Source organism: Lepidochelys kempii, chromosome 9, assembly GCF_965140285.1.
Source record: "Lepidochelys kempii isolate rLepKem1 chromosome 9, rLepKem1.hap1, whole genome shotgun sequence".
Classification (NCBI taxonomy): Eukaryota; Metazoa; Chordata; order Testudines; family Cheloniidae; genus Lepidochelys; species Lepidochelys kempii.
This window is the reverse complement of record NC_136388.1, coordinates 45029759-45048485: the sequence shown is the minus strand read 5'-3', so window position 1 is coordinate 45048485 and position 18727 is coordinate 45029759. Positions and strand designations below refer to the sequence as shown.

Here is an 18727-nt window from a genome sequence, read left to right as displayed (position 1 = left end):
TCGCTGCCATGGGCTGTGTAAAACACAGCCTCTGAGAGAACACAGCCTGTGCACCTGTGACTCATCCACTACCTCAAGTTGGGCTTAAAAGAGGGGACCTGAGCCCATGTGGGTTCCCACCACATGACCTGGTGAGAGAGGGTCGCCTTAGAGCATGGACTGAGTCAGTCTGGAAAAGGGCATGTGAGAGCTGCTAGAGGCCAGAGAGGGACTGTGGAAGGTTCCAGTTGGAAGTGGTTGTTGGTTCCTGGAGGAAGGCTAAAGGCAGGAGAGCAGCAATAGGGGTTTGCTGGCTAACCTCGCCAAGACAGAGATCCAGGGCCAGAGGGCTGAGAGCCAGAGAGTAGCAGAGGGCATTGCCTGCTGACTTTTAAATTGGAAAACTGAAACTGGTCACCACAGAGGCATGAAGAGCGGGGGAGGGCTGGGCAGCAGATTCTAATGTCTCCACACTAGAAAGCTGAATCCAGGGGGACAGTGGAAAGGCCAGGGGGAGTGAGGGATGCTCCCTGGGTGAGGATGATCCTACAGCAGAGAGGTGGTGGGGGATTCTGGCTGGGAAGAGCTGGGTTTCATCCAGCTGGCTGTCCTGGCAGAGGGACAGAAGAAGACTGAAAAAGAGCGTAATTGTGGCAGAAGACACTGGAGTATGGTATGGAAAGACTCCCAGCAGAGAACCTTTGGGAGAAATGGGGGGTAATTCTGCTGGGAAGAGTGGGGTTTCAAGGACCACATGTACTTGGTATGGGCTGTATTTGGGATTTTTGTTGGGGGTTATTTTAACTACATTTGGTAATAAACCAACCGTAAGGAGGGGTGTTATTTAAGCAAGAGAGGTTGAAGTGAAGTTGCTGGTGATTCTGAAAGGGGAAACTGGGGCCAGCAGGCCTGTTCTTCTGCACGAGGGTGCTCCAGGAAGGAGCCAAATTTGTTTTCACAATTACAGTAAATAAGCAGTGACGCTGAAGTCACTGAGCTTGCTAAGAGACATTTGGTTAATGTATCATGGTTATTGACAATGTCAAGGTCAGCACTGGGGTTGGAGCTACAGTAGTTATCAGCAGGTATTAACATACAGTATTTTATGAGCCTTCCAGCTGGCAGGCCATTTAGACTGGGGTGATGTGCTGAGCATTGCTATCTGTACCCAGTCACAGCCTTGCAGGCTCCAAGGTACTGTGTAACAATGACAAACTCCTCTCTCCCTGGGTTTCTGATTTTTGGACAGGTGATTATTAATGCTTTCAGACCATCTGTTCTGGCTTAGTGGTGCTGAGCCTATACTACAATGTTATAGATGGCTTTTCTTAACATGCAGCCTCTTCTCATGAATAGCAGATGCATCAATGATACATGTGATAGTGTGGTCGCTGGGAGACAGGAGAGAATGCTGGGAGTACATTGAAAGCTGAACTCACCTGGGGATGGGAAAGTGGCAATATATTACTCTGGTGTTGCCTGTATGTCCTTCCTGCTTTTGTTAAGAGATGTAATGTGCCAAGATAGCTTTATTTAAGAAAATCACTTAGAAATGGGTTTTGGAGCTTGAAATACACTGATCCTGGGACTTCTTGCCCTACAGATAATGTACTGTGGCCTAAGTAGTCAAACGTGTGTTTTGAGTACCTCAGTTTCTGGGTATCCAATTTAAGATACACTTGTGACATTGCACTCTATATGATTTTATTAATATATGCTGATGAGTATGACTATAATGTAACTGGAATAGGCTTCATGCAAAAGGTCTCTTGTAAGGTATCATTACAAAGCTTATAATCTACTGAGCGTGATCATTCTATTTGTATAAATGTATCACTCTTGTATCTGAAACTGGAAATATAACTCTGAGGGCCTATTATAATTATGCAAAGTGTGGGCCATTTAATGGTGTTTTGGAATCTTGATGCTTCCCATCAGCCAGGACAACTGATTGTGGATGACTCTGTTTGCAGGCAGGCCTTCCTGTGAGTCAGGCTGGGAGGAACGAAGACTTGGGGCATGGCTACACTTACAGCTGTAGAGCACTGTGAGTTAAACCAGCCCTCGGAGAGCACAGTAGAGAAAGCACTGCAGTGTGCCCACACTGTCAAATTCAAGTGCACTGGCATGACCACGTTAGCAGCTCTTGCAACGGCCACAGAGAGCAGTGCATTGTGGTAGTATCCCAGCATGAAAGTGGCTGCAACATGCTTTTCACATGGGGGGTGGAGTGTGACAGGGAGTGTGTTGTGTGTATGTGAGGGGAGAGTGGGTTTTTGGGGGCTGAGAGCATGTCAGCACACTGTCTTGTAAATTCAGACAGCAACAGACCCCCCCCCTCCCCCTGCCTCTCAAGCAACATTCCACACTAATGGTTGCTTTGTCCCGGAGCAGATAAGCATGCCGGCTGTAAGAAACAGATCTTTGAAAGGGCATATCCACATTCCTCCAGCCAATTCCAAACAATGACAAGAGTGGCCACTTGACTTAAGGGGATTATGGGACGTTTCCTGAGGCTGATCAGAGGGCAGTAATGCAACACCTTATGCACACTGATGCTGGGGCCTTTCAGGCGAGACGCACCAAGCATTATGCTTCTGGTGGAGGTGGATTACCAGGAGCACTCCCGCTGCAGAGTCCAGGCTCTCTAAGTGCTTTGCCAGTGTGGACAGGTTGTGAGTTAGGGTACCCGGGGCTGCTTTAATGAGCTCTTACGCGCAAGTGTAGCCAAGCCCTTGGAGTCTCACAGAAAATGTGACCAGTCACCTGGTACTGAAATCCATCTTAAACCTGGTGCTTTTCCATTGAGAAGGAGGGGTGGGGACCCAGAGAAACAAAAGATTCCTGCCTTTCACCAAAGCCATGTAAGGGTGTGGAACAGAACAAAGGGGGCTGAAGTCATGAGAAATCCCCTAGCTACCACCTGAGCTGGAAAAAGGGCTGTACCAGGGGAAAGGACTGTGCCCAGACTAGGAAGGCATCCAGTCTGTGAAAGAAACTTATTGAAACATCTCTGAGGGTGAGATTTTATCTGTATTCAGTTTTATTACTGTATTAGGCTTAGACTTGAGTGTTTTGTTTTATTTTACTTGGTAATTCACTTTGTTCTGTCTGTTACTACTTGGAATCACTTAAATCCTACTTTCTGTATTTTAATAAAATCACTTTTTACTTATTGTTTAACCCAGAGTATGTATTAATACCGGGAGGGGGGCTGCAAACAGCTGTGCATATCTCTCTATCAGCATTATAGAGGGCAAGCAATTTATGAGTTTACCCTGTATAAGTTTTATATAGGGTAAAACAGATTTATTTGGGGGTTTGGACCCCATTGGGAGTTGGGCATCTGAGTATTAAAAACAGGAACACTTCTTAAGCTGCTTTCAATTAAGCTTGCTGATTGTGGACGTGGTTCAGACCTGGGTCTGTGTTTGTGGCTGGCAAATGTATCTGGCACAGCCAGGTAGGGCTCTGGAGTCCCAAGCTGGCAGGGAAAGCAGGGGCAGAGGAAGTCTTGGCACATCAGTTGGGGGTTCCTGTGATCCAACCTGTCACAACCCTAAAGAGGTGCAGTTTTTCAGAAGGCTGGGGGCCCAGCACTTTCTAAAAATCAGGCCCCTTTAAGGTATGTCAGGCTGGACCCCAAATATTACTAGCTGGTTTTGAAAATCAGGCCTTGGATGCATGGCTTTGTACTTCAGCAATGCTTTTCATACTCCAAGAGCTCACAAAGCCCTGAGCTAGAGTGGTCATATATGGACTGCGTAGTCAATAGCTGCAGACATTATGCACTCAATATTTCACACAGAGCCTACACCATTTGAACCTGACTGAGGGTATGTCTACACTACGAAATTAGGTCGAATTTATAGTAGTCGGTTTTGTAGAAAGCATTTTTATGTAGTTGATTGTGTGTGTCCCCACACAAATGCTCTAAGTGCATGTAGTCGGCGGAGTGTGTCCACAGTACCGAGGCAAAAGTCGACTTTCGGAGCGTTGCACTGTGGGTGGCTATCCCACAGTTCCTGCATTCTCCGCTGCCCATTTGAATTCTGGGTAGAAATCCCAGTGCCTGATGGGGCTAAAACATTGTCGCGGGTGGTTCTGGGTACATATCGTCAGGCCCCCGTTCCCTCCTTCCCTCCGTGAAAGCAAGGGCAGACAATTGTTTTGCGCCTTTTTTCCTGAGTTACCTTTGCAGACACCATACCACGACAAGCATGGAGCCCGCTCAGCTAACCGTCACCATATGTCTCCTGGGTGCTGGCAGACGTGGTACTGCATTGCTATACAGCAGAAGTTTATTGCCTTTTGGCAGCAGACAGTGCAGAATGACTGGTAGCCATCATCGACGTAGTCCTGGGTGCTCTTTTAACCGGGCGCCTGGGCAAACATGGGAGTAACTCAGCCAGGTCATTTCCCTTGTTTCTTCTTGTGGCGATTCAGTCCTGCACTGTCTTTTAATGTGCAGCTAGCAGGAGATGATGGCCAGCACTCATACTGCACCGTCTTCTGCCGAGCACCCAGGTGTTGACGATGGCTAGCAGTCTGCTGCCAGCAAGATGCATAAAGATAGATAAGGTGGCTCAAAGCAAGAAATAGACCAGATTTGTTTTGTATTCATTTCTCCTCTCTCCCTCCCTCCGTGAAATCAATGGCCTGCTAAACCCAGTTTTGAGTTCTATCCTTGAGGTTTTGAGTTCTATCCTTGAGGGGGCCATTCAGTTTCTCGCAAAGCCACCCCCTTTGTTGATTTTAATTCCCTGTAAGCCAACCCTGTAAGCCATGTCGTCAGTCACCCATCCCTCCATCAGGGCAATGGCAGACAATTGTTCTGTGCCTTTTTTCTGTGCAGACGCCATACCACAGCAAGCATGGAGCCCGCTCAGATCTCTTTGGCAATTAGGAGCACATTAAACACCACACGCATTATTCAGCAGTATATGCAGCACCAGAACCTGGCAAACCAATACCGGGCGAGTAGGCGATGTCAGCGCGGTGACGTGAGTGATGAGGACATGGACACAGACTTCTCCCAAAGCACGGGCCCTGGCAATGTGGGCATCATGGTGCTAATGGGGCAGGTTCATGCAGTGGAACGCCGATTCTGGGCTCGGGAAACAAGCACAGATTGGTGGGACCACATAGTGTTGCATGTCTGGGACGATTCCCAGTGGCTGCGAAACTTTTGCATGCATAAGGGCACTTTCTTGGAACTTTGTGACTTGCTTTCCCCTGCCCTGAGGCGCAAGAATACCAAGATGAGAGCAGCCCTCACAGTTGAGAAGCGAGTGGCAATAGCCCTGTGGAAGCTTGCAATGCCAGACAGCTACCGGTCAGTTGGGAATCAATTTGGAGTGGGCAAATCTACTGTGGGGGCTGCTGTGATGCAAGTAGCCCACGCAATCAAAGATCTGCTGATATCAAGGGTAGTGACCCTGGGAAATGTGCAGGTCATAGTGGATGGCTCTGCTGCAATGGGATTCCCTAACTGTAGTGGGGCCATAGACGGAACCCATATCCCTATCTTGGCACCGGAGCACCAAGCCGCCGAGTACATAAACCGCAAGGGGTACTTTTCAATAGTGCTGCAAGCACTGGTGGATCACAAGGGACGTTTCACCAACATCAACGTGGGATGGCCGGGAAAGGTGCATGACGCTCGCATCTTCAGGAACTCTGGTCTGTTTCAAAAGCTGCAGGAAGGGACTTTATTCCCAGACCAGAAAATAACAGTTGGGGATGTTGAAATGCCTATAGTTATCCTTGGGGACCCAGCCTACCCCTTAATGCCATGGCTCGTGAAGCCGTACACAGGCAGCCTGGACAGTAGTCAGGAGCTGTTCAACTACAGGCTGAGCAAGTGCAGAATGGTGTAGAATGTGCATTTGGATGTTTAAAGGTGCGCTGGTGCAGTTTACTGACTCGGTCCAGATGATGATGATGTCATCAATATAGCGCAAGTAGAGTAGGGGCGTTAGGGGACGAGAGCTGAGGAAGCGTTGTTCTAAATCAGCCATAAAAATGTTGGCATACTGTGGGGCCATGCGGGTACCCATAGCAGTGCCGCTGATCTGAAGGTATACTTTGTCCCCAAATGTAAAATATTTATGGGTAAGATAGTTATGGGTTTTATGGCTGATTTAGAACAACGCTTCCTCAGCTCTCGTCCCCTAACGCCCCTACTCTACTTGCGCTATATTGATGACATCTTCATCATCTGGACCCATGGAAAAGAAGCCCTTGAGGAATTCCACCATGATTTCAACAATTTCCATCCCACCATCAACCTCAGCCTGGTCCAGTCCACACAAGAGATCCACTTCCTGGACACCACAGTGCTAATAAACAATGGTCACATAAACACCACCCTATACCGGAAACCTACTGACCGCTATTCCTACCTACATGCCTCCAGCTTTCACCCTGACCACACCACACGATCCATCGTCTACAGCCAAGCTCTGCGATACAACCGCATTGGCTCCAACCCCTCAGACAGAGACAAACACCTACAAAATCTCTATCAAGCATTCTTACAACTACAATACCCACCTGCGGAACTGAAGAAACAGATTGATAGAGCCAGAAGAGTTCCCAGAAGTCACCTACTACAGGACAGGCCTAACAAAAAAAATAACAGAACGCCACTAGCCGTCACCTTCAGCCCCCAACTAAAACCCCTCCAACGCATTATTAAGGATCTACAACCTATTCTGAAGGATGACCCAACACTCTCACAAATCTTGGGAGACAGGCCAGTCCTTGCCTACAGACAGCCCCCGAACCTGAAGCAAATACTCACCAACAACCACATACCACACAACAGAACCACTAACCCAGGAACCTATCCTTACAACAAAGCCCGTTGTCAACTATGCCCACATATCTATTCAGGGGACACCATCACAGGGCCTAATCACATCAGCCACGCTATCAGAGGCTCGTTCACCTGCACATCCACCAATGTGATATATGCCATCATGTGCCAGCAATGCCCCTCTGCCATGTACGTTGGTCAAACTGGACAGTCTCTACGTAAAAGAATAAATGGACACAAATCAGACGTCAAGAATTATAACATTCATAAACCAGTCGGAGAACACTTCAATCTCTCTGGTCACGCAATTACAGACATGAAGATCGTTATCTTACAACAAAAAAACTTCAAATTCAGACTTCAGTGAGAAACTGCTGAATTGGAATTCATTTGCAAATTGGATACTATTAATTTTGGCTTAAACAGAGATTGGGAGTGGCTAAGTCATTATGCAAGGTAGCCTATTTCCCCTTGTTTTTTCCTACTCCCACCCCCCCCCCCCCCGACGTTCTGGTTAAACTTGGATTTATGCTGGAAATGGCCCACCTTGATTATCATACACATTGTAAAGAGAGTGGTCACTTTGGATGGGCTATTACCAGCAGGAGAATGAGTTTGGAGGGGGGGGGGGGCGGAGGGTGAGAAAACCTGGATTTGTGCTGGAAATGGCCCAACTTGATTATCATATACATTGTAAGGAGGGTGATCACTTTAGATAAGCTATTACCAGCAGGAGAGTGGGGTGGGAGGAGGTATTGTTTCATGGTCTCTGTGTATATAATGTCTTCTGCAGTTTCCACAGTATGCATCCGATGAAGCGAGCTGTAGCTCACGAAAGCTTATGCTCAAATAAATTGGTTAGTCTCTAAGGTGCCACAAGTACTCCTTTTCTTTTTCCACCAGATGGCGCTCAAAATTAAAGATTGTTTTCAGTGTCACCTTTAAATATAACAATCATGTCGTGGATATGAATATCACTTAGTGGCTTAGCTTTTATCTGTACTCTGAAAATGTGCACTTAAAAGTTCTGTTTTGCTGTTAATTATTGTAGTGGAAGCTGTTGGGAGGCTTATAGATATATGTGACTTACAGATGATCTTGTAGCTCACGAAAGCTTATGCTCAAATAAATTGGTTAGTCTCTAAGGTGCCACAAGTACTCCTTTTCTTTTTTTGATAAAACTGGTACACGTAATAAAAGCTATTCTGGAACATGTACTAAATAAAGTGCAATAAGTTCAGAAGCAATGTTGGCTCTTCTTGCTAGCCAACAAGATGGCTTCTGATCTGTTGCAGAAGTGTTTTAACAGGTTTTTTTAAGTCTAAACTAGAATGATCAGGTTGCTTATTGCTAGGTTAACATATTCTCTGAGAGCAAATGTAATGAATTGGTTAATAGCCCAGAGCTGTGTTTGCTGTTTGTGCTGCTAGGAAATAGGCCTTGAACATGCAGGCATTATCAAAGAAGCTGTTCTGGCAAAACTATTATATTAATTTAACACCTGAAGTGCTAAAAAAGCAGAACACAAGGAAAGCCCCCAAGGGTTTCAATGTGATAGGAAAGGACCCCACAAAATGTTTTTTTTAAAAAATCTATAGCATTGTGTGCCAGCGTAGAGTCCTTCTCTATTCTGGATCTGGCACACAGAGAGAGTGTTAACTGGTGGCTCAAGTCCCTTGCAGTTGACACGCATGCAGGAAGAAAGGATTGGCTTAATGATCATGGTACATCTCTCCCCGCCCCCTCAACTGAGGATGATCAGAGACTGATTACCCCTAGGACCTCTATATGTATTGCAGTAAGGGAAAGAACTTGAGGTTCAGTGAGCTGGCTGACCTGGCAATCTTGCCAGTTGACAGCTTGGTGTGGGAGCGGCAGCGGCAGCCCTCTCAGAAGACCCTCCAGTACCCTCTGTTCTTTATGTTCATGTTGTCAAGTCTCCTTCTCCGCAGGGGCTCAGCACTGCATTTGCTATGCTTCTAGTTCCCAGTACCATGAGGGTGAAGGACTCATTCTGAGAGTTGAGCCCTGACCTCACAATATGCTACTGCTAGATCAGCTAACGTGAATAGTATGTGACTTACAAAATGTCCAGATGGTGTGCACAGCTTGAGCTAGCTGATGCTCTGTACTGGGGTCACACAATGGAAGTACAGAAGCTACCCCTTGTTTTGAATCTCCAGTTGCTTGATACAATGACAGGCTTGACTGTAGCTCACGAAAGCTTATGCTCAAAAAAATTGGTTAGCCTCTAAGGTGCCACAAATCCTCCTTTCCTTTTTGCATAATTGTGAATGTTACACCAAAGCTGTCAGCATGATCGTCGGCAGCAGATAAACAGACGTAGACGGGAAAGGCTGAGCTATATCTTTAGGGACAGGGCGGATAATTCCGCAGACATTGTTCTAATGCCATAGCCAGCACTAATGAATGGTGGTGATTTGAATGTTGTGGTGGAGAGTTGACATTTCCCAGTGGAACTAAGCATGTCAAGAGAGGAGAAATTGAGGAGCAGGTGGCATTCGTATGAGCAGTTCAATCTGAATGCAAAGAGCCCTAGTGGCAGTGCTCAGAGACCGGAGCCACAAAAGAGGGACAGAACCTGCAGAAGAGTTTGCACCTCTGAAACCGTATTGAATTGACCAGTAAGGACTGTCCCCTCTCCCCTCAGTGTTTCACAGATCATGGAAATTGAGACGAATAAAAGAGTTTTAAATTCTCTTTATTTGCAAGAATGTTTGCAATTGTTCTCATTTCTGTTGGATTGGCACAGGGAACATTAGCTCCAGCACTTTCTCATCAGAGAAAGGGACTGCTGGATTGTTGATGGAGAAGGCTACTCTAGTACATGAATTTTGAAATCAGCGAGACTGTTTGGAGAAGCAGATACCAAAAATTGTAAAATTAGCCCCTGGTGTTAATGGGTACTGACAACTCTTATGGCATTGCCTTTACAATCCTGAGTCAGATCGTGTAATGGGGGCCAGGAAACAGATTATTTCTAACAAGTATTTCTATGCATGTCGCACGCTTATTACAAGTATCAAGTTGTAAAGAGACTGAAATGGAAATAAGATGGTTTTGTGATTAAGAACCTGGCTTGGGACTCAGAGGTGAGTTCAGTTCCCAGCTCTGTCACAGACTTTCTCTGTGACCGTAGACAAATCGCTTAATCTCTCTGTGCCTCAGTTCCCTAGCTGCAAAATGGAGATGATACTTCCTGTCCGTCTTGTCCCTGATACAGGCTATTTAGATTACAAACTGTATGTTGTCTGAAGCACCTGGCACATCAGGGTCCCACTTGTTGTGGGCCACTAGGTATAAATGTGATACAAACAATAAGTAGCAAAGGAAGAGGGAAGCGAAGAGAGAGGAGGTGTTTGTGTATCCGGATCCAAACAAGCCCATGGTGCCTTTTTTTAATCAGAATAAATCACCAAGTAAAGTAAAAATAAAAACAAATCCATTTAGCACATGTCCATGTTTGTGAGCTGCTTTCAGCAACACTGTACTTGGGCTCAGTCTCCATCTGTCACCAGCTACAATTTCACCAACAGACAAGAAATGCAGTAAATGACTGACATAAGCTGTGCTGGTGTAAGCAGGACCTGGTTGGTGGGAGAGCAGATCATTCAAGTAGTTACACCTGGGTGGACTTATTTTGCCAAGAAATCTTCTGTATTTCTTTGGCTACTATGGGAACATTTGCATTTGAATAAGTTTCTTCCCTCACAAACCTAGCATCCACTTCTGCTGCTCCTGCAATGAAATCAAAATCTCCTGGTTGACAGTACCTATGGGGCAGTGGCACAGATGCTACATTCAGAGGCCAATGGGACGACGGGTTTTGTGATTGGAAAAAAATCCCATTTCTAAATACACAAGCAGTGGAAAACTCGCCAGGAAACATTGGGAAGAAACAGCAGTTACTGTATGTTTGTGGGCAATACTAGATATTCTAAAGGTTCCCACAGTGTGGAGTCTTTCTTGATGTTAATGTAAGTTGTGATTCTCAGCACACTCTGTCCATTAATCTTTCACACCATATGTGCTGCCATACCTAGCACCTGCTTCAGCAGCATGAGGCCAGGTCATTGTCAGCCAATGGGTGTAGATCATTTGGAGCATCAACGGGGTTTCAGATTGTTGTCCAGGGACCATGGAAGTCCTCAGGCACAGTGCTGTGAGCTAGAAATCAGCATGTTGGCTGTAGCAGTGAAACGCCATCCGTAACTTGATGGTGCTCCGCCTGTATCTCACTCGTGCTGTGAAGGGAGGCAGAGCACACTGAACTGATCTGATGACAATCCATCATGTGAAAGGGCTTGACAAGAAGATTCTGCACAGTCGGAATCTTTCCTGTGCTTTCACTGATGCATCCCCTGGTTTTGTTTCCCCCTTGTTGCCGCTGAGCCTTAAAGAGACATTACTATATTACTGCAACGGTGTCTCAGAGCAATGGGACTGTTCCCTCCCAGTCTTGTAGTGCCTGGATATTGGATATAAGACTGGGGCTGCGCATAGATGGTACTCCATCAGCAACTGTGAGGTGGTACTTCCCCATTCCCTAATCACCATGCCCACAGCTCCAAGGGAGCGAGCTTTGCTCACACAAGGGGCCTTCTGCATCCTGTTAACCTTCATGGGTCTGCATATAGAAACCCCCTCTCCACACTACAATCCATTGAAGAGGATCAGCAAGATGCTGTCTGAAGTCCAGCATCACTCCTTCACTGGATGGAGGTGTCACCGTGGAGTAGTTCTTCCCTTACCTCTGGGCACTCACTGCAGTGCTGCCTTACGACCCCGTTATCTTAGAGAGTGAAAAACCAGGTCTGGAAATGGAACCTTCTAACCAGCCTTCCCTCCCCTTTGAAAAGGGAAACCTTATATCATTTGTCTCTTTAATCAGTCTCTATTTTCCTGCCCTTAGGTGAGCCTCCCCAGGACAACTCCAAGCCACTGCATTGCCTCTTCTGGTGGCGGCACTTTCTGTCCTACAGACCCTGTGCTGCTTTGGATTCTTCTCTCCCATTCTCCAGTATTTTCTTTCCCTCCATTTCTTCCGCTCACTTTCTCTCTCCTCTCCCCATTTTTGTCTGCTCCTGGGACCCCATCTACTGTAGTAGCTGAGCATCTCACAGTCATCAATGGATTTTATCCTCTCAACAACCCTGTAAGGGAGGGAAGTGGTATCCTTATTTTACACATGGGGCATGGAGACACAGGGTAGATTAAGTGAGTTGCCCAAGGTCAGCCAGGAAATCTGTGTCTGAGTCAGAAGCCTCAGTCAGGTGACCTGGCCACTAAACCACCAGTACTACTCAACCTTTCCTTCTACACATTAATCCTATCCTTTCTCACCCAGGCTATTTCATCCATCTTCCAGTCACCCATCCCACTTGCCAAGCCTTCATCCTGCTGGGAAATCTTATTCCTGACAACCCCAACCCTTGCAGCACATCCTGTCTTGCATTACAAGAGAGACAAAATAGGCCAATGCTAGGCTGCACGGGATCCTTCTTCTGTCTGGAGCCTTCCTGTAACAATCCCATGCTTCCCTTCCAGTGGATGCTGGAGATTACCCCCACTGTGTGTGAGGCAGGGCTGAGCTGGAATAGCTCAGGTGCTAGCCATCTACATAATGAAAGGGCCTGTGAGGAAAAGCGCTGTAATGGCATAGCTGTATGCATACACCAGCTTAGCTCAAACTCTCGCTGGAAGGAAGAGCATTATCAACTAGTGATTAGAGCAGTAGACAGGAACCTCCTGATCCCATCGCTGTCACTGACTCACTGTGTGATCTTGGCAAAGCATTCAACCATATAAAATGGGTGATAATCTTCCACTATGGACAAATTGATGTTGTCATCTCTACAAAGCATATTGTTAGGGCCAGGCCATGGGCAGCCTGTGTGCACCGGTTAGCTACTAAGTTGCAGTCTGGAGATGAGTAGCAGGGTCAGGATACCAGGAAATCAGGGTCATGCACCAGCTTTGTAGGTGGCAAGCAAATAGCAGAGTCAGAGTTGGGCCAGCTCAGGATACCAGGAACTCAGGTTCAGGCATCAAGTTGCAAACAGCAGAGTTGGAGCCAAGTCAGGTCAGGATACCAGGAAGTCAGTCAGGCACCAGGTTATAGACACCACGCAAACAGCAAAGTTGAGGACAAACCAGGGTCAGAAGCCAGATTCTAGGGTCTATAGTGAAATAAGGTCTGGAGCAGATGCAAGGAAGCAAGCCGCACTGTGGCTCAGACCACTCCCGGTGATGGCTTTATGGTTTATATGCCAGCATAAGCCAGTCAATGGGCAGTGGGGGCTGTCACTCAGATCCCACGGGACAGTACTTCCTGCAGTGCCTACCTTCACAGGCTCCCCCAGCAGAAACCTAACTGAAGCTTCCAGTCAGAAGGCACAAGCATCATCAACCCATAATCCCAGGTTCTAGTCCCACAGTTCTTGTGTATGTAGGATTTATACAGGTGCTTCCTATTAGCACTAACATGGGATTGATTGATTTTTGCAGTGCCATTAGAAACCTAAAAACATAAATAATTTCTTTATACAAATTAAGCTGCTTTAGAAAAGAGAGCTAATATTTTAAAAGGTTTCAGAGTAACAGCCGTGTTAGTCTGTATTCGCAAAAAGAAAAGGAGTACTTGTGGCACCTTAGAGACTAACCAATTTATTTGAGCATAAGCTTTCGTGAGCTACAGCTCACTTCATCGGATGCATGCTGTGGAAAGTGTAGAAGATCTTATTATATACACACAAAAAGCATGAAGAAATACCTCCTCCCACCCCACTCTCCTGCTGGTAATAGCTTATCTAAAGTGACCACTCTCCTTACAGTGTGTATGATAATCAAGGTGGGCCATTTCCAGCACAAATCCAGGGTTTAACAAGAACGTCTGGGGGGGAGGGTAGGAAAAAACAAGGGGAAATAGGCTACCTTGCATAATGACTAAGCCACTCCCAGTCTCTATTCAAGCCTAAGTTAATTGTATCCAATTTGCAAATGAATTCCAATTCAGCAGTTTCTCGCTGGAGTCTGGATTTGAAGTTTTTTTGTTGTAAAATAGCGACTTTCATGTCTGTAATCGCGTGACCAGAGAGATTGAAGTGTGCTCCGACTGGTTTATGAATGTTATAATTCTTGACATCTGATTTGTGTCCATTTACTCTTTTACGTAGAGACTGTCCAGTCTGACCAAAGTACATGGCAGAGGGGCATTGCTGGCACATGATGGCATATATCACATTGGTGGATGTGCAGGTGAACGAGCCTCTGATAGCGTGGCTGATGTGATTAGGCCCTGTGATGGTGTCCCCTGAATAGATATGTGGGCACAGTTGGCAACAGGCTTTGTTGCAAGGATAGGTTCCTGGGTTAGTGGTTCTGTTGTGTGGTATGTGGTTGTTGGTGAGTATTGCTTCAGGTTTGGGGGCTGTCTGTAGGCAAGGACTGGCCTGTCTCCCAAGATTTGTGAGAGTGTTGGGTCATCCTTCAGGATAGGTTGTAGATCCTTAATAATGCGTTGGAGGGGTTTTAGTTGGGGGCTGAAGGTGACGGCTAGTGGCGTTCTGTTATTTTCTTTGTTAGGCCTGTCCTGTAGTAGGTGACTTCTGGGAACTCTTCTGGCTCTATCAATCTGTTTCTTCAGTTCCGCAGGTGGGTATTGTAGTTTTAAGAATGCTTGATAGAGATCTTGTAGGTGTTTGTCTCTGTCTGAGGGGTTGGAGCCAATGCGGTTGTATCGCAGAGCTTGGCTGTAGACGATGGATCGTGTGGTGTGGTCAGGGTGAAAGCTGGAGGCATGTAGGTAGGAATAGCGGTCAGTAGGTTTCCGGTATAGGGTGGTGTTTATGTGACCATTGTTTATTAGCACTGTGGTGTCCAGGAAGTGGATCTCTTGTGTGGACTGGACCCCCACCTTGATTATCATACACATTGTAAGGAGAGTGGTCACTTTAGATAAGCTATTACCAGCAGGAGAGTGGGGTGGGAGGAGGTATTTTTTCATGCTTTTTCTGTGTACATAATAAGATCTTCTACACTTTCCACAACATGCATCCGATGAAGTGAGCTGTAGCTCACGAAAGCTTATGCTCAAATAAATTGGTTAGTCTCTAATGTGCCACAGGTACTACTTTTCTTTTTGTGAATATTTTAAAAGTTGGCATTATTTACCCAAGTCATTCCTGGCTGTTGCATAAATACCTCATTATAGGAGGCAGGAGGGAAGGAAAGATTATTAAATCAAAGCGGGAAAAAATCCAGAATGATTTCTCATAAGGCACTGTAATTACTTGTGTAAAAAATATGACCACATAAATCTGCTTGTTTTTGTACACCTCCAGAAGTATCTGAAGCCTGACTCATAATAAAGCATTGCTGGTTGAATCATGTAAGTCATTTCACACTGAAGGAAGCACAAAGATAGGAGAGGAAACCAGGTTTGCTTTTCATTGTGTGGGGCAGGAAATGAAGTTGTTTACATGGCTGCAGCTCCTAGCAGTGACCCTGCAGTAGGAGGGTAAACTGTTTGGAACCAAATGTGTTCCTTTTTCCCCCTCAAGTTACGATTATTTCTCTGACCCCATTGTTTCTTCCTTTATATAAATCTTTTTGAAAGACTTCAAAATATTCTTGTTCGTTCTGCTACCCAGATATCCCGTTTAACCTTGAATCTTGCACCTGCAGAGTCTATCTTCCACAAGACCTACCTTCACTTTCTGACTCACAATAACATGTTCTATTATGGCCCTGTGGTATTTGGAATTTAAAAATTATTCAGAGGCTTCTCTCTGAATCATCCTCTCTTCCTTATGCTGTCTCCCATTTCATTTTGGAGCCTCATCAAAACATCTTCAAGCCAGTCCTCCCCACCTTTTCTCTTTCTTTGTTCCAAGTTCCTTGACCTTTAAAATCATTGCAACCTGGACCCACTTTTCACACCTCTTTCTTTGCTGCTTTATTTTTAGCAGCAATTGTACCTGGTTTCTGGACTTTGTACAGCTGCAGGAACAGCTTGTGGGCCACTGTAGATTTAAGATCTTCTCACCACAGAATGACAAATGAGACACTGAACAGCTTTCAGTACCTCTGGGTGCAACAGGAGACAGAGCTAGCTAAAAGGTGGCGATCACTGGCAATAGTCCATTTCTTATTGTTCTTGGTAGTACAGTAACACCTAGAGACCTCCACTGAGATTGGGACCCTATTAAACGTACCAAGAGACAGTCCAGCCACCAAAGAGCATATAGCCCTGCTGCCCTCAACCTTTTTGCAAGCAAAATCCTCTGTCAAGCTACCAGGAACTTTGCCTCAGTGAGCACTGAGTGAAACCTAGAGAGCAGGTCCCAAAGTTCTTCCAGGGGAAATCTCATACCGTTGAAAACAAATTTGGAACCTAGCAGAAGTGTAGTTCTGTTCAGGTTAATTCTTTGTCTCAGCATTCTAATGGAACTGGCATTTAATTGCTGTTTGAGTCCTCCATTTTCCTCTCTCAACCTTGCAAGGGGCTGAGAGTCTTCAGTTGGACCAGATTCTGCAACTCTAGTAACTTCAGTGGGACTGGTCACCATAGAAAGACTCTGCCTCTTGATTTCAATTGTAATGGAGAGTTCTGAGCATGTTTTACCCAGTACCTCAACGGACTGGGCCCAGACTAAGCACAAAAGCTCAAGGCATTGCTTTGTGTTTAATGTTCCATTCAATCCTACAGCCAGCTTCCCTTTCCCCAGACTCTTGGAACCAAGGAGACTCTGGCAGCCCTGACATTGTTCTGATTAACTTCCCTTCCTCAGGGGAAAGGTAGCCAGTCAGAGGAAGATTTATCCCTAAATTAGGGTGTTCCCCCACTGACCTATTGGAAGCTCTGTAAACTTTAGTGTATGGGGGCTGGGGGAGTCAGCATTGGTAGGTTTCCTGCAAGGTGGCAGCATAACCACCCTTGACATACACCTCGCCCAAAGAGGCTATCATCCCTCCAACACCCAAACACTCCTATATAATAGTCATCTCACAATGTCCCCCCAGAACTAACTAGCCTCTCAGGCCCTTATAACATTGTTACTTATACTGCGGTAGCACCTAGAGACCATGGCACCATTGCGCTAGGCACTGTACAAACACATAAAAGAGAAGGGCCCCGCCCTCAAAAGCTTGCAATCTAAGCACGTAACCACTGAACATGTGACTTCCCTGATTCACACCACTGGATTATGATGTTAGTCCAGTTTGTTCCTTCATTCTGCATGTAGAATACGTTTTGATATATGGCAGTGTGGATGTTTTGAATCAGAAGCTGTCATGGTAATTCTCAGGGTACCCAGGGCCATGAGTCACTTTGTTAGCCCCCTGCCTCCACCTTGAGGGAGACTGGCTTGTGCTTAACTGGGTGTCAGATCCCTGACGCCACCAGCTTATTAGCACTCATGCATTCTCCTTTGCTTTCTGCCAGCCCTTATTGTGCCTTACAGGTTAACAATTGGTGCATCCCAGTTCCCAAGCTCCTTTGAAGCATTCCCCTGTAGTGTCCAGCACCTTCTCCACTGAACACTCATGGAAATACCAGGTCTGCTGTCCCCAGGGGAACAGTGTACACACCAGCTTGTAGGATTCAACTCAGGATCACCACTTGGCTTAATACCCCAGCACTGAGATATATTTATAGTGAAAACAAGCATAAGTTTATCAAAGATTCAAGGGATAACGAGTGAGGAAAACAGGTTACATATAAAAACAAAATTGTACTATGCTTTCTAGAGACTAAACTTAACAGGCTAACCTCCTGTCTAAAGAAGTTTTATCTCACCCCAGGTATCCTCTGCAGCATTGAGATCACATTTTCATGAACATTACCACACTGTCCACTTACTTCCTAGGTGCAGGATAATGGGTATCTTTGTTGCCATCTACTTATATCCCCAAAATTCATCGTATTCAGATAATTTAAAAAAAAAAAACCTGTGATGGGCTATACCCCCGGGGTGAATCCTGGAAGCAGTTGGAACCACTGTGCCCCCTAACTATTCGGCTGGGTTGGGCTCTCCCTCTGCTCTGCTGGTGACACATAGTCAGCCCCTTCAGGCCCTGTTATAATCCAACATGACAGCGGGTTTGAAATACAAATACATAGTCAATATTCATAACTCCAGACACAAAAATGATACCTACATACAACTAGGATAATCATATTCAGCAAATTATAACTTTTCCATAGACACCTTACATCAGTGGTTCCCAACCAGAGGTACTCAGAGGTCCTCCAGGGGTACATCAACTCATCTAGATATTTACCTAGTTTTACAACAGGCTACATAAAAAGCCCTTGCAAAGTTGGTACAAATTAAAATGGCATACAATGACTTCTTTACAGTGCTGCATATAGTATACACTGAAATATAAGTACAATATTTATATTCCAGTTGATTTATTTTATTACATGGTAAAGTCAGCAATTTTTCAGTACTAGTGTGCTGTGACACTTCTGTATTTTATGTCTGATTTTTGTAAGCAAGTAGTTTTTAAATGAGGTGAAACTTGGGGGTACGCAAGACAAATCAGACTCCTGAAAGGGGTACAGTAGACTGAAAAGGTTGAGAGCCACTGCCTTACGTGACACACTTTGCTCAAAATGCATCATAATTATGTCATAATGCAGGCCGCCCGGGGTGGGGGGGAGTGGGGCAATTTGCCCCAGGCCCCGCAGGGGCACCCACGAGAGTTTTCAGGGGCCCCCATGAGAGTTTTCGGTGGTACTTCGGCGGCAGGGGGTCCTTCAGTGCCACCGAACACACCCGGAGTGAATGGCCAGCCGCTGCTTCTTCTGCTCTGGGTCTTCTGCGGCAATTCGGCGGCAGGGGGTCCTTCTGCTCCATGTCTTCAGTGAAGTGCCCCGAAGACCCGGAGTGGAAGGAC

The 18727-nt window shown here is 45.9% G+C and overlaps 1 protein-coding gene across 6 annotated transcripts in view; it reads left to right on the top strand.

Moving 5' to 3' along the window:
* Positions 1-474: 474 nt before the first annotated feature.
* KLHL24 (kelch like family member 24) overlaps positions 475-18727 on the top strand; it is a 142462-nt gene continuing 124209 nt past the window's right edge. For all 6 annotated transcript variants that reach the window (XM_073360080.2, XM_073360078.2, XM_073360076.2 and 3 more), the window contains exon 1: positions 475-652. The gene's annotated coding sequence lies outside the window, so the exon portion shown is untranslated. The remainder of the gene's footprint in view (positions 653-18727) is intronic.